At 50.9% G+C, this 12,500-nt stretch overlaps 6 non-coding genes and 7 pseudogenes across 6 annotated transcripts in view; all 13 read right to left on the reverse strand.

The window, feature by feature from the left end:
- Positions 1-125: 125 nt before the first annotated feature.
- On the reverse strand, positions 126-244 carry LOC139058083 (5S ribosomal RNA). Its single transcript, XR_011513247.1, has one exon. It is a non-coding gene; the product is annotated as a 5S ribosomal RNA (ribosomal RNA).
- Positions 245-753: 509 nt separating this feature from the next.
- Positions 754-871, reverse strand: LOC139058259 (5S ribosomal RNA; annotated as a pseudogene).
- A 5,388-nt stretch (positions 872-6,259) lies between these two features.
- Positions 6,260-6,378, reverse strand: LOC139058190 (5S ribosomal RNA; annotated as a pseudogene).
- Positions 6,379-6,883: 505 nt separating this feature from the next.
- Positions 6,884-7,002, reverse strand: LOC139058347 (5S ribosomal RNA). The gene has a single exon (XR_011513332.1). It is a non-coding gene; the product is annotated as a 5S ribosomal RNA (ribosomal RNA).
- A 509-nt stretch (positions 7,003-7,511) lies between these two features.
- Positions 7,512-7,630, reverse strand: LOC139058137 (5S ribosomal RNA; annotated as a pseudogene).
- A 507-nt stretch (positions 7,631-8,137) lies between these two features.
- Positions 8,138-8,256, reverse strand: LOC139058348 (5S ribosomal RNA). The gene has a single exon (XR_011513333.1). It is a non-coding gene; the product is annotated as a 5S ribosomal RNA (ribosomal RNA).
- A 481-nt stretch (positions 8,257-8,737) lies between these two features.
- Positions 8,738-8,856, reverse strand: LOC139058310 (5S ribosomal RNA; annotated as a pseudogene).
- Positions 8,857-9,360: 504 nt separating this feature from the next.
- LOC139058349 (5S ribosomal RNA) lies at positions 9,361-9,479 on the reverse strand. The gene has a single exon (XR_011513334.1). It is a non-coding gene; the product is annotated as a 5S ribosomal RNA (ribosomal RNA).
- Positions 9,480-9,985: 506 nt separating this feature from the next.
- LOC139058073 (5S ribosomal RNA) lies at positions 9,986-10,104 on the reverse strand. The gene has a single exon (XR_011513237.1). It is a non-coding gene; the product is annotated as a 5S ribosomal RNA (ribosomal RNA).
- Positions 10,105-10,610: 506 nt separating this feature from the next.
- On the reverse strand, positions 10,611-10,729 carry LOC139058138 (5S ribosomal RNA; annotated as a pseudogene).
- Positions 10,730-11,234: 505 nt separating this feature from the next.
- LOC139058127 (5S ribosomal RNA) lies at positions 11,235-11,353 on the reverse strand (annotated as a pseudogene).
- A 511-nt stretch (positions 11,354-11,864) lies between these two features.
- On the reverse strand, positions 11,865-11,983 carry LOC139058162 (5S ribosomal RNA; annotated as a pseudogene).
- Positions 11,984-12,488: 505 nt separating this feature from the next.
- Positions 12,489-12,500, reverse strand: part of LOC139058350 (5S ribosomal RNA) — a 119-nt gene continuing 107 nt past the window's right edge. Inside the window, exon 1 of the ribosomal RNA XR_011513335.1 lies at positions 12,489-12,500. This exon is cut by the window's right edge and continues 107 nt beyond it. This is a non-coding gene — a ribosomal RNA (5S ribosomal RNA).

Raw genomic sequence — 12,500 nt, forward strand, 5'->3', positions numbered from 1 at the left:
GGCTCTACCAGCAGGCTCCAGTTGAACGTAAGTAACAGTAAAAGCAGCTGCCCACACACACACACACACACACAAAAAAAAACGTCACAGAAACACGGAATAATAAAAAAAAGCAAAAAGAAGCGTGCCATCAGCACTCGGTGTTCCCAGGTGGCCTCCCTCCCAAGTACTGACCGAGCCCAATGCTGCTTAGCTTCGGGGATCGGACGAGAACCGGCGTATTCAGCATGGTATGGCCGATGGCAAGGATGCTGTGTTTCCGACTGCACCTGTATCGTGCTATGTGCATTCGCCCAGTGAATGTATTGCTCCATCACGTACGCGGCAGTCTTTCCGCGAACAATACACGCACACGTCGATTACTCCGTTTGTGGTTGTTCGCTGCATGCGTGCGTGCAAGTAAGTCATGCTCGCTCACAAAAACAAGAAAGAGGGGGAGCGCATTATGCGTGCGTTGCAGCCCACAATGTGCCACTTTATCGACGAGTTGTCATTGAGCTGTATGCGGGCGGGCGTGATAGCGAAGCGGTTAGAAGCTCGTGCGACTAAATTTTGCATGCAGCATTACGTCCGTCATTCCGCGCAGAATATCGCGTAGTGGCCTGCATATTGGTTTCACACTTCGGCGTCGGCTCTACCAGCAGGCTCCAGTTGAACGTAAGTAACAGTAAAAGCAGCTGCCCACACACACACACACAAAAAAAAAAAAACGTCACAGAAACACGGAATAATAAAAAAAAGCAAAAAGAAGGGTGCCATCAGCACTCGGTGTTCCCAGGTGGTCTCCCTCCAAGTACTGACCGAGCCCAATGCTGCTTAGCTTCGGGGATCGGACGAGAACCGGCGTATTCAGCATGGTATGGCCGATTTTTTTTTTTTTTATTGCCGGTTTTTCGCAGAACGTGCAGTTTCAACACATTACAGTATTACAATTGCAATACAAACAAAAAAAAGAAAAGAGTCACATCGTACAACAAAAGCCGTCTGTCCCTATTGGACAGGCGTTGTCATCTTAAAATTCCTTCATGGCTGTCAGAGGTTCTAGCCTCCACAGCCATTCCGGAACACATTGTTGCATTTTCTGTATTTCTATAAATCGTGTCATACATTCTCTGAAATAAGCGCGAGCGGGCCTAGCGTCAGGATCACAGTAGTACCCTGCCATACGAGCCTGCCATATACAGTGGAGAGCGTTTAACATAATGAAATCATATGGAACCCCATCATCATCCTTAATTGTCAGATACCTTATCCCTTGGGGGTTCGCCGGTAACTCCTTTTTCAGGGTTCGCTTTAAGACGTCCCAGAAAAAGAAGCCCTCCCAACATTCTAAGAAAACGTGATCTATGGTTTCCTGCTTTTTGCAGATCAAGCAATGGCTTCCCCATGGTACGATACATCCTCGCTCTTCCATGAAAGTCTTCACGGAGAGCGTTCCGGTGTGAAGCTTAAAAAAAAAGGTTTTTACTCCTGGTGGCACCTCCATGCGTTTTACCCGTTTAAGTACGTCAAGTCCTGGCCCTCCACTGTAAATGGCTCTGTATAACGGCACTGGAAAAACAATGTCACACACATCTCTATACAATCTTTTCCTTTTCACATCGCAAAGGTAATCCATGGAAAACCGAACAGAAAGAAATCTCACGCTGTCGACCACTTCCTTAATGTAGCCACGAAGTGATCCGGTAACGCTTGCCGTACTAGAACATGTGCCGGCAAAGCGCCGCTCAACCTGAGCTGGCATACGGTGCGCAGAAAAGGTTGGCGCACATCACGAAAAAACAAGAATCGGTTTACAAGTTGTCTAACAAAAAGGTGAACCAAACCCACACCCCCGTCCTTCACTCTTCTAAACAAATTTGTTCTGCTGCACCTTTCCCATGTTGACCCCCAGATGAAAACAGCAAACACTCTGTGGAGCCTTTGCACATTTGCTCTCGAGCAATACAACGCTTGCATGACATAATATAACTTGGTGACAAAAAACATATAACAGACTGTCGCCCTCGCAAAAATAGACAGCTTCGCACCCTTCCATCTGTCCGCCTTTTCTTTCATTTCATCGGCTTGACTCCTCCAATAATCATCGCTACTATTGTAGCTATTGAGAGGAACACCCAGATACCTCGTCGGCGTTTTAACCCAGGTGAGGTTCGCGAAGTTGTCCGGTGCAGACACCCATTTCCCGTGCCACAGGCCTAGGGATTTGCCCCAATTTATTCTACTACCTGTGACATCACAGAAATGTTTCACAACCGATACTGTTTCCGTTACACTTGGTTTGTCTGTGCAACACACTGCAATGTCATCTGCGTATGCGAGCAACTTCACCTCTGTCGCTGCTAATCTGAAACCACGTATTTTTTCATTTCCGTTTATTACTACGCACATTGCTTCTATGTAGATGGCAAATAAAAGCGGACTGAGGGGACAGCCTTGGCGTACTGAACGCATGATGTTAATGGGGGCCCCCAAAGACTTATTGACAATTAATCTTGTTGTGCAATTCTGGTACGCCAAGGCCACGCCCTCACTGATGATGGAACCGACATTAACATGATCCAAGATGGCAAACAAAATAACGTGAGCGACACAATCGAACGCTTTCTCCAAATCGAGCTGAAGAACTGCAACGCCCCCATCGGTGACGTCACAGCATTCGAGCACGCACCGCATCTGATGGATGTTCGAAAAAATGGACCGCCCCTTGATGCCGCAAGTTTGGTGGTCTCCGACAATTTCCTTGATGACGCCTTGAAGTCTCGCAGCTAAAATCTTCATAAAGATCTTGTAATCAATGTTTGTTTGTGATATGGGTCTATAGGATGACACCAATCTTAGTTTGTCTGCTTGATCGCTCTTAGGGATTAGTATTGTGTGCGCTTTCCCAAAAGATGGGGGCAATAATTTCTTCTCGTACGCTTCATTAAACACATCTGCTAAAAATGGGGCCAGTTCTCTTTTGAAAGCCTTATATAGCGCCGCACAGAGTCCATCAGGCCCGGGCGACTTGCCCGAGTTCAAATCGCCGATTGCCTTTTCAACTTCGTGCTCGGTAATGTTGCCTTCCAATCGTTCTTTAGCGTCATCTCCCAGTCTCGGCATCCGCTGAAGAAAATCGGCTTTGAAACTCTCTACATTCGCTGCCTGAAATGCAAAGAGCGACTGGTAATACTGAAAGAAGGCGCGTCCTATGCTTTCGTTGTCGTCGACAACAACCCCGTTCATTAAAATCTTATCGACGTGGTTTCGCCGTCCGTGCGCCTTCTCGAGTCCAAGCGCCCTTTTTGTGGGCGTCTCCCCCGCCGCTAATGCATCTGCTCGTGCTCGCACGATGGCACCTTGATAGCGTTCTTTATCGAACTGTTCCAGCTTTTCCTTGACGCTCCGCACATCGTCTTTGTACTGACCAGGCTCTCTGCACTCAAGAGTTATCAGCTGCTGAAGTAGTGTTCGCAAACCCTTTTCTTTATATTCCCTCTCAAATTTGAGGCAGCTTGAACTTTCTAAGTCTTTCATTTTAACTTCTTGTTTAAAACATTCCCACTTTTCAGCTATTGTTTCAGCTGCATCTTCTCGTATTCCATTAATGGCATCCCGTACTGCCTTTACAAAAGATTCATCATTTAATAACAAGGCATTCATTTTCCACATCTCCCAATTAAACTCATGTTTGCGTTTCCCTATACCGACATTACACATTACGAGACAATGATCTGAGAACGATACGGGCACTACAGAAAAACCGTGGCAGCTTGGAATTGTATCCAGCGAAATGTAGATTCGGTCCAACCGCGCATGGCTACTGCCCTGAAAACGTGTAAAAGTCACGTCACGCCCCCCTTCCAGACACTCAAAAACGTCATCGAGTTCATTTTCACTGATTAGTTTTGACAAGACTTCACTGCTTCTGTCACGCACACCGGCATTATTGGCTCTGTCTCTAGCGCTCATTACACAATTGAAGTCTCCTAACAGCATAACGCGCTTATCGCATCGAACATGCTGCGAAAGGTTCGAAAAGAAATGGGCACGCTCTTCCACAGAATTGGGTGCATATATGCATATGATGCGGAACTGAAATTCACACAAAACAATATCGCAAAAAACAATCCTTCCAGTCTGACAAGAAAAGGTACTCTGAATTTCCAGTCCAGGCAGTTTCTTCACAAAAAGAATGCACCCCCCGGCCGTGCCTAACGCATGGCTTACCACCGCAAAATACCTAGTCGTGAAACGGCGCACCATGCTCCCGGTCTCCTCCTCCCCGTCAACCTTAGTTTCCTGGACGGCTAGTACGTCGACATCGTGGTCAGTGACCAACCGTAGGACCTGACTTTGCCTACGACTAGCCGCCAACCCTCTCACGTTTAAAGTGGCAATTTTGAGGGACTGTATCTGAGCCATGTTGAGCTAAAGAGAAAAGTAGGCCCGGAGCATGGTGCTTACCGTTCACGACTAGCCCTCGGCTAGCCGCCTCCGGGACCTCCCGGTTTCCCGGCGTTGTTTGTGGCCGGCACTTTGTCCGCAGGCTTTCGCTCAGGTGGGACATTCGGCTTCGGTTTCAAGCTCGACCGCCTCCCAAGTGGTGTCTTTGTCGGCGGCCCTTCGCTGGTGCTGGTCCCACTGTCGTTGCGGTCCTTGGTCTGGTCATGGGGGCGCTTGACTGGGGCACCAGGAGTCGAAGGCCGGTCGCCGTCAAGGACGGCCCCGTCCTGCTGCATCGCCGTCGTGCCGTTGTCGAGCGAGTCTTCACTCCTGCTCCGCGTAGACGGGCCCATAGCGGTCGCGACCTGTGCCGTCCCACTCGGCTTCAGGGCAGGCTCAGCCACCTTGCTGTCTACGGCCGAACTCGTCGTCCCACTGGCTGTCGCTGTCGAGACCGCGTCTTGCGTTCCTTTAGCAGCGTCCTCCGCTTCGGCCACGTCCATGACGTGCTCTGCCGCAACGTCGCTAGCTGCTGGGCCTGTTACGGTGGCATAAGACCTTACGCAGTCAGCGTCGACGTGGCCGAAACGTCTGCATAACGTACAGCGGGGGACTCTGCACTCACGGCGGACGTGTCCCGTGCCGTGGCAGCGCAGGCACTGCATCGGTCGACCGGGTACGACGACCAAGGCCAACTCGCCGCCGACGCGTATCTGATGTGGCAGGTCCTCCACTTTCATGCCGCTTTTCAATTTGAGAATGACGGTCCTGGTGGTTGAGGTCTTCGTTGCCATGCCCTCGACGCGCCACCGCTCCCGGCTCACCTCCTCCACCTTGCCGAAGGCCGCGAATGCCGTCCGAACGTCCTCGTCGGCAACGCCGTACAGCAGCCAGTGAAGCCTTAGCTTCACCTGCTGATCCTGCGGGTCAACGATGACGCACCGTCGTCCCTTAACTTGAAGTTCCTTAAGGTCCAGAAGCCTCTTTGTGGCAGTCGCATCGCTGAGGGTCACTGCCCAGACGTGGTTGATCTGGTACGCCCCTATGCATACCACATCAGGCAGCAGGCCCGTCGGCAGAAGGGCGTCTCGGAAATCTTCCACCTTATAAGGTCTGGCACGTACATCACCGTGCAAAAAGACGGTGTTAATAACAACTTGTCCTTTAGGCAGTTGCGGCAAAAGAAAGGCATAATCCTTATCGTCGTTTAGCCTGGATCCGCGGCCAGAAGTGGCCGCTGTCGCTGCTCCACTGGAGCCCATGATTCTGCTGACCGCTCAGCTCGGCTGCCGGAAGCAGAATGAGCATGGTATGGCCGATGGCAAGGATGCTGTGTTTCCGACTGCACCTGTATCGTGCTATGTGCATTCGCCCAGTGAATGTATTGCTCCATCACGTACGCGGCAGTCTTTCCGCGAACAATACACGCACACGTCGATTACTCCGTTTGTGGTTGTTCGCTGCATGCGTGCGTGCAAGTAAGTCATGCTCGCTCACAAAAACAAGAAAGAGGGGGAGCGCATTATGCGTGCGTTGCAGCCCACAATGTGCCACTTTATCGACGAGTTGTCATTGAGCTGTATGCGGGCGGGCGTGATAGCGAAGCGGTTAGAAGCTCGTGCGACTAAATTTTGCATGCAGCATTACGTCCGTCATTCCGCGCAGAATATCGCGTAGTGGCCTGCATATTGGTTTCACACTTCGGCGTCGGCTCTACCAGCAGGCTCCAGTTGAACGTAAGTAACAGTAAAAGCAGCTGCCCACACACACACACACAAAAAAAAAAAAACGTCACAGAAACACGGAATAATAAAAAAAGCAAAAAGAAGGGTGCCATCAGCACTCGGTGTTCCAAGGTGGTCTCCCTCCCAAGTACTGACCGAGCCCAATGCTGCTTAGCTTCGGGGATCGGACGAGAACCGGCGTATTCAGCATAATATGGCCGATGGCAAGGATGCTGTGTTTCCGACTGCACCTGTATCGTGCTATGTGCATTCGCCCAGTGAATGTATTGCTCCATCACGTACGCGGCAGTCTTTCCGCGAACAATACACGCACACGTCGATTACTCCGTTTGTGGTTGTTCGCTGCATGCGTGCGTGCAAGTAAGTCATGCTCGCTCACAAAAACAAGAAAGAGGGGGAGCGCATTATGCGTGCGTTGCAGCCCACAATGTGCCACTTTATCGACGAGTTGTCATTGAGCTGTATGCGGGCGGGCGTGATAGCGAAGCGGTTAGAAGCTCGTGCGACTAAATTTTGCATGCAGCATTACGTCCGTCATTCCGCGCAGAATATCGCGTAGTGGCCTGCATATTGGTTTCACACTTCGGCGTCGGCTCTACCAGCAGGCTCCAGTTGAACGTAAGTAACAGTAAAAGCAGCTGCCCACACACACGCACACACAAAAAAAACGTCACAGAAACACGGAATAATAAAAAAAGCAAAAAGAAGGGTGCCATCAGCACTCGGTGTTCCCAGGTGGTCTCCCTCCCAAGTACTGACCGAGCCCAATGCTGCTTAGCTTCGGGGATCGGACGAGAACCGGCGTATTCAGCATGGTATGGCCGATGGCAAGGATGCTGTGTTTCCGACTGCACCTGTATCGTGCTATGTGCATTCGCCCAGTGAATGTATTGCTCCATCACGTACGCGGCAGTCTTTCCGCGAACAATACACGCACACGTCGATTACTCCGTTTGTGGTTGTTCGCTGCATGCGTGCGTGCAAGTAAGTCATGCTCGCTCACAAAAACAAGAAAGAGGGGGAGCGCATTATGCGTGCGTTGCAGCCCACAATGTGCCACTTTATCAACGAGATGTCATTGAGCTGTATGCGGGCGGGCGTGATAGCGAAGCGGTTAGAAGCTCGTGCGACTAAATTTTGCATGCAGCATTACGTCCGTCATTCCGCGCAGAATATCGCGTAGTGGCCTGCATATTGGTTTCACACTTCGGCGTCGGCTCTACCAGCAGGCTCCAGTTGAACGTAAGTAACAGTAAAAGCAGCTGCCCACACACACACACACACACAAAAAAAAACGTCACAGAATCACGGAATAATAAAAAAAAGCAAAAAGAAGGGTGCCATCAGCACTCGGTGTTCCCAGGTGGTCTCTCTCCCAAGTACTGACCGAGCCCAATGCTGCTTAGCTTCGGGGATCGGACGAGAACCGGCGTATTCAGCATGGTATGGCCGATGGCAAGGATGCTGTGTTTCCGACTGCACCTGTATCGTGCTATGTGCATTCGCCCAGTGAATGTATTGCTCCATCACGTACGCGGCAGTCTTTCCGCGAACAATACACGCACACGTCGATTACTCCGTTTGTGGTTGTTCGCTGCATGCGTGCGTGCAAGTAAGTCATGCTCGCTCACAAAAACAAGAAAGAGGGGGAGCGCATTATGCGTGCGTTGCAGCCCACAATGTGCCACTTTATCGACGAGATGTCATTGAGCTGTATGCGGGCGGGCGTGATAGCGAAGCGGTTAGAAGCTCGTGCGACTAAATTTTGCATGCAGCATTACGTCCGTCATTCCGCGCAGAATATCGCGTAGTGGCCTGCATATTGGTTTCACACTTCGGCGTCGGCTCTACCAGCAGGCTCCAGTTGAAATTAAGTAACAGTAAAAGCAGCTGCCCACACACACACACACACACACAAAAAACGTCACAGAAACACGGAATAATTAAAAAAGCAAAAAGAAGGGTGCCATCAGCACTCGGTGTTCCCAGGTGGTCTCCCTCCCAAGTACTGACCGAGCCCAATGCTGCTTAGCTTCGGGGATCGGACGAGAACCGGCGTATTCAGCATGGTATGGCCGATGGCAAGGATGCTGTGTTTCCGACTGCACCTGTATCGTGCTATGTGCATTCGCCCAGTGAATGTATTGCTCCATCACGTACGCGGCAGTCTTTCCGCGAACAATACACGCACACGTCGATTAGTCCGTTTGTGGTTGTTCGCTGCATGCGTGCGTGCAAGTAAGTCATGCTCGCTCACAAAAACAAGAAAGAGGGGGAGCGCATTATGCGTGCGTTGCAGCCCACAATGTGCCACTTTATCGACGAGTTGTCATTGAGCTGTATGCGGGCGGGCGTGATAGCGAAGCGGTTAGAAGCTCGTGCGACTAAATTTTGCATGCAGCATTACGTCCGTCATTCCGCGCAGAATATCGCGTAGTGGCCTGCATATTGGTTTCACACTTCGGCGTCGGCTCTACCAGCAGGCTCCAGTTGAACGTAAGTAACAGTAAAAGGAGCTGCCCACACACACACACACACACACAAAAAAAAAAACGTCACAGAAAGACCAGCACCACTCCGTGTTCCCAGGTGCTCTCCCTCCCAAGTACTGACCGAGCCCAATGCTGCTTAGCTTCGGGGATCGGACGAGAACCGGCGTATTCAGCATGGTATGGCCGATGGCAAGGATGCTGTGTTTCCGACTGCACCTGTATCGTGCTATGTGCATTCGCCCAGTGAATGTATTGCTCCATCACGTACGCGGCAGTCTTTCCGCGAACAATACACGCACACGTCGATTACTCCGTTTGTGGTTGTTCGCTGCATGCGTGCGTGCAAGTAAGTCATGCTCGCTCACAAAAACAAGAAAGAGGGGGAGCGCATTATGCGTGCGTTGCAGCCCACAATGTGCCACTTTATCGACGAGTTGTCATTGAGCTGTATGCGGGCGGGCGTGATAGCGAAGCGGTTAGAAGCTCGTGCGACTAAATTTTGCATGCAGCATTACGTCCGTCATTCCGCGCAGAATATCGCGTAGTGGCCTGCATATTGGTTTCACACTTCGGCGTGGGCTCTACCAGCAGGCTCCAGTTGAACGTAAGTAACAGTAAAAGCAGCTGCCCACACACACACACACAAAAAAAAACGTCACAGAAACACGGAATAATAAAAAAAGCAAAAAGAAGGGTGCCATCAGCACTCGGTGTTCCCAGGTGGTCTCCCTCCCAAGTACTGACCGAGCCCAATGCTGCTTAGCTTCGGGGATCGGACGAGAACCGGCGTATTCAGCATGGTATGGCCGATGGCAAGGATGCTGTGTTTCCGACTGCACCTGTATCGTGCTATGTGCATTCGCCCAGTGAATGTATTGCTACATCACGTACGCGGCAGTCTTTCCGCGAACAATACACGCACACGTCGATTACTCCGTTTGTGGTTGTTCGCTGCATGCGTGCGTGCAAGTAAGTCATGCTCGCTCACAAAAACAAGAAAGAGGGGGAGCGCATTATGCGTGCGTTGCAGCCCACAATGTGCCACTTTATCGACGAGTTGTCATTGAGCTGTATGCGGGCGGGCGTGATAGCGAAGCGGTTAGAAGCTCGTGCGACTAAATTTTGCATGCAGCATTACGTCCGTCATTCCGCGCAGAATATCGCGTAGTGGCCTGCATATTGGTTTCACACTTCGGCGTCGGCTCTACCAGCAGGCTCCACTTGAACGTAAGTAACAGTAAAAGCAGCTGCCCACACACATGCACACACAAAAAAAACGTCACAGAAACACGGAATAATAAAAAAAAGCAAAAAGAAGGGTACCATCAGCACTCGGTGTTCCCAGGTGGTCTCCCTCCCAAGTACTGACCGAGCCCAATGCTGCTTAGCTTCGGGGATCGGACGAGAACCGGCGTATTCAGCATGGTATGGCCGATGGCAAGGATGCTGTGTTTCCGACTGCACCTGTATCGTGCTATGTGCATTCGCCCAGTGAATGTATTGCTCCATCACGTACGCGGCAGTCTTTCCGCGAACAATACACGCACACGTCGATTACTCCGTTTGTGGTTGTTCGCTGCATGCGTGCGTGCAAGTAAGTCATGCTCGCTCACAAAAACAAGAAAGAGGGGGAGCGCATTATGCGTGCGTTGCAGCCCACAATGTGCCACTTTATCGACGAGATGTCATTGAGCTGTATGCGGGCGGGCGTGATAGCGAAGCGGTTAGAAGCTCGTGCGACTAAATTTTGCATGCAGCATTACGTCCGTCATTCCGCGCAGAATATCGCGTAGTGGCCTGCATATTGGTTTCACACTTCGGCGTCGGCTCTACCAGCAGGCTCCAGTTGAACGTAAGTAACAGTAAAAGCAGCTGCCCACACACACACACACACAAAAAAAAACGTCACAGAATCACGGAATAATAAAAAAAGCAAAAAGAAGGGTGCCATCAGCACTCGGTGTTCCCAGGTGGTCTCTCTCCCAAGTACTGACCGAGCCCAATGCTGCTTAGCTTCGGGGATCGGACGAGAACCGGCGTATTCAGCATGGTATGGCCGATGGCAAGGATGCTGTGTTTCCGACTGCACCTGTATCGTGCTATGTGCATTCGCCCAGTGAATGTATTGCTCCATCACGTACGCGGCAGTCTTTCCGCGAACAATACACGCACACGTCGATTACTCCGTTTGTGGTTGTTCGCTGCATGCGTGCGTGCAAGTAAGTCATGCTCGCTCACAAAAACAAGAAAGAGGGGGAGCGCATTATGCGTGCGTTGCAGCCCACAATGTGCCACTTTATCGACGAGATGTCATTGAGCTGTATGCGGGCGGGCGTGATAGCGAAGCGGTTAGAAGCTCGTGCGACTAAATTTTGCATGCAGCATTACGTCCGTCATTCCGCGCAGAATATCGCGTAGTGGCCTGCATATTGGTTTCACAGTTCGGCGTCGGCTCTACCAGCAGGCTCCAGTTGAACGTAAGTAACCGTAAAAGCAGCTGCCCACACACACACACACAAAAAAAAACGTCACAGAATCACGGAATAATAAAAAAAAGCAAAAAGAAGGGTGCCATCAGCACTCGGTGTTCCCAGGTGGTCTCTCTTCCAAGTACTGACCGAGCCCAATGCTGCTTAGCTTCGGGGATCGGACGAGAACCGGCGTATTCAGCATGGTATGGCCGATGGCAAGGATGCTGTGTTTCCGACTGGACCTGTATCGTGCTATGTGCATTCGCCCAGTGAATGTATTGCTCCATCACGTACGCGGCAGTCTTTCCGCGAACAATACACGCACACGTCGATTACTCCGTTTGTGGTTGTTCGCTGCATGCGTGCGTGCAAGTAAGTCATGCTCGCTCACAAAAACAAGAAAGAGGGGGAGCGCATTATGCGTGCGTTGCAGCCCACAATGTGCCACTTTATCGACGAGATGTCATTGAGCTGTATGCGGGCGGGCGTGATAGCGAAGCGGTTAGAAGCTCGTGCGACTAAATTTTGCATGCAGCATTACGTCCGTCATTCCGCGCAGAATATCGCGTAGTGGCCTGCATATTGGTTTCACACTTCGGGGTCGGCTCTACCAGCAGGCTCCAGTTGAACGTAAGTAACAGTAAAAGCAGCTGCCCACACACACACACACACACACACAAAAAAACGTCACAGAAACACGGAATAATAAAAAAAAGCAAAAAGAAGGGTGCCATCAGCACTCGGTGTTCCCAGGTGGTCTCCGTCCCAAGTACTGACCGAGCCCAATGCTGCTTAGCTTCGGGGATCGGACGAGAACCGGCGTATTCAGCATGGTATGGCCGATGGCAAGGATGCTGTGTTTCCGACTGCACCTGTATCGTGCTATGTGCATTCGCCCAGTGAATGTATTGCTACATCACGTACGCGGCAGTCTTTCCGCGAACAATACACGCACACGTCGATTACTCCGTTTGTGGTTGTTCGCTGCATGCGTGCGTGCAAGTAAGTCATGCTCGCTCACAAAAACAAGAAAGAGGGGGAGCGCATTATGCGTGCGTTGCAGCCCACAATGTGCCACTTTATCGACGAGTTGTCATTGAGCTGTATGCGGGCGGGCGTGATAGCGAAGCGGTTAGAAGCTCGTGCGACTAAATTTTGCATGCAGCATTACGTCCGTCATTCCGCGCAGAATATCGCGTAGTGGCCTGCATATTGGTTTCACACTTCGGCGTCGGCTCTACCAGCAGGCTCCAGTTGAACGTAAGTAACAGTAAAAGCAGCTGCCCACACACACACACACACAAAAAAACGTCACAGAAACACGGAATAATAAAAAAAAGCAAAAAGAAGGGTGCCATCAGCAC

Source organism: Dermacentor albipictus, chromosome 3, assembly GCF_038994185.2.
Source record: "Dermacentor albipictus isolate Rhodes 1998 colony chromosome 3, USDA_Dalb.pri_finalv2, whole genome shotgun sequence".
Classification (NCBI taxonomy): domain Eukaryota; kingdom Metazoa; phylum Arthropoda; class Arachnida; order Ixodida; family Ixodidae; genus Dermacentor; species Dermacentor albipictus.